Raw genomic sequence first — 2,311 nt, forward strand, 5'->3', positions numbered from 1 at the left:
ACTCAAGCCTGTCACCAATGCACCCAAACTGTCCTGTTTTGTGCTGAAAAGTGACCGTGTCCCACATAAACTGGCGGTAAGCTTGCTGCGCTGCCTTTGCTCGGCACTGACATTTGATGGGCGCTGACGAGCAGCTGCACTTTTTCAGGAAAAATGTGTATAAGGAAGTTCAGGATTCTTTTCTCTGTAGTGGGTGCCAGAACATGGAATAGCCCAGGGCCAGACTATAAATTGTTGACACTGTAGGAAGTTCTGTGATTGGGGAAAAAACCCTGAACCTCCGCCAAAACAAACCACATCCATAATACAGGTTCTCCTTGATCTTAGATGCTATTCATGGACTGTGATGAGTCTATTTATTCTTTATCTGCCCAGATGAAATGGAGGGTATCACTGCACCTTGCTAGGTGGATGAATGTTTGCCTTCTTGTCTGGGCTGTTCTTCAGTGTTCACCTGAGAGTCAGGTAAAGCTGGAAGATGACACAATGAAGTTTTTTTGTGGAGTTTCATCTCTACCAGAGGGGAATGTGTGCGATGCTACAAAAAATAAAAATACCATTATCAGCTAGGATATTCAGTTCAGTTCAGCCGCTCAGTCGTGCTAGGATATTATTCAGGCTTAAAAAGGGAGGAAATTCCCACACCTGCCGCCATATGATGAATCTTGAAGACATGATGCTCAGTGAAATAAGACACAAAAAGACACACATTGCGTGATTCCATTTATCTTTGGCTCATATAGCAGTCAAATTCTTATCAACAGGGGACTTCCCTGGTGCTCCAGTGGCCCTGCTGCCAGTGCAGGGGGCCCGGGTTCCAACCCTGGGCAGGGAACTAGACCCCATATGCCACAGCTAAGATTTCCCAGGCTGCAACCAAAGGTCCCATGTGCCACAACCAGGACCTGGCGCAGGCAGATACATTAGCAAATTAGTAAATAAATTAAGAAGGTGAGAAAGTTCTGGAGGCCGACGGCAGTGATGGCTGCACGACTGTGAACGCACCAGCCCACCGAGCTGTGTGCTAAAGGGTGGTTAGGATGGTAACATTATGCTATGTGGATTTTACCACAGTTAAAAAAAAAAAAACCCACAGTGAAAAATCATGACACACCCCACAGAACGGCCACAATTGAATGGCGACACGTCCCAAGCAAACACTTCGTCAAACTCCTTTTGGCTTTGAAGATGAGTGAGGGGCTGCCAGCCAAGGAAGCAGATGCCCCTGGAAGCTGGAAAACGGCAGAGGCGACTAGAGACTCTGGAGCAGCCAGCCCTACCTTCAGCTGGGCTTCTGGCCTCCAGACGCTGACTCAGTAAGTTTCTGTTGTTGCATGTTTTAAGCCCCCCCTCCCCCAGCCTGCCCCGCCCACCAGCGCAGTTTGTGACCATTATGGGCTGAATTGTGTCCCCTGCATTCACATGTTGAGGCCCTAAGTCCTCGCCCTTTCAGACTGCTAGCCCTTGGCAACACAGAGCCCGGGACTAACGTCCCTCCTTCCCAATTCCAAGTTCCTGGTGTGTCGGTGTCCTGGGGCTGCTGTGACCGATGATGTGGCTGGGGACGAACAAGCTGTGGGTGCGGGGTACTTAAGGGGTTTCTAGGAGGTACTGAAGCTTAAGTGAGGTCCTACAGGTGGGGTCCTAACCTGGTAAGGTTGGTGGCCTTATAAGAAGGGGAAGAAGGATTTCCCTGGTGGTCCAGCAGTTAAGACTCCATGCTCCCAATTCAAGGGGCCTGGGTTCGATCCCCAGTCAGGGAACTAGATCCCACGTGCCATAACTAAGGGTTCACACGCCACAACCAAAGATCCTGAGTGCCACAACTAAGACCTAGCACAGCCAAATAGATAAACAAAGAAAATAAATATTTAAGAAAGAATAAGGGGAAGAGAGAGAATTCTCTCTGTGTGCATACACCAAAAAAAACCCACCCAAGGACACAACAAGAAGCCAAGAGAGACCCTTTTAGAACCCAGCCAAGCTGGCACTTGACCTTGGACTTCCAGTCTCAGCGCTGTGGGAAGAAAGGTAGGCCCTGCTGGGTACCCCGCACCCACAGCGTGTTGGTCACCGGTTGCATCATCGGTCAGCCCAGGACACTGGCACACTAGGAACTTGGAATTGGGAAGGAAGGACATCAGTCCCGGGCTCTGTGTTGCCAAGTGCTGGCGGTCTGGAAAGAAGACACTGTGGACCTAAGAGAGGGCAGGGTGTACGACCTCGGTCAGTGGGGCTGGCACAGCCCCTGAGGCCTGGGTACTGCTGAGAGTCCTCTGAGAGATTCCATGTCCCAGACTTCCACTCCCTG

Source organism: Capra hircus, chromosome 18 (genome assembly GCF_001704415.2).
Source record: "Capra hircus breed San Clemente chromosome 18, ASM170441v1, whole genome shotgun sequence".
Taxonomy (NCBI): domain Eukaryota; kingdom Metazoa; phylum Chordata; class Mammalia; order Artiodactyla; family Bovidae; genus Capra; species Capra hircus.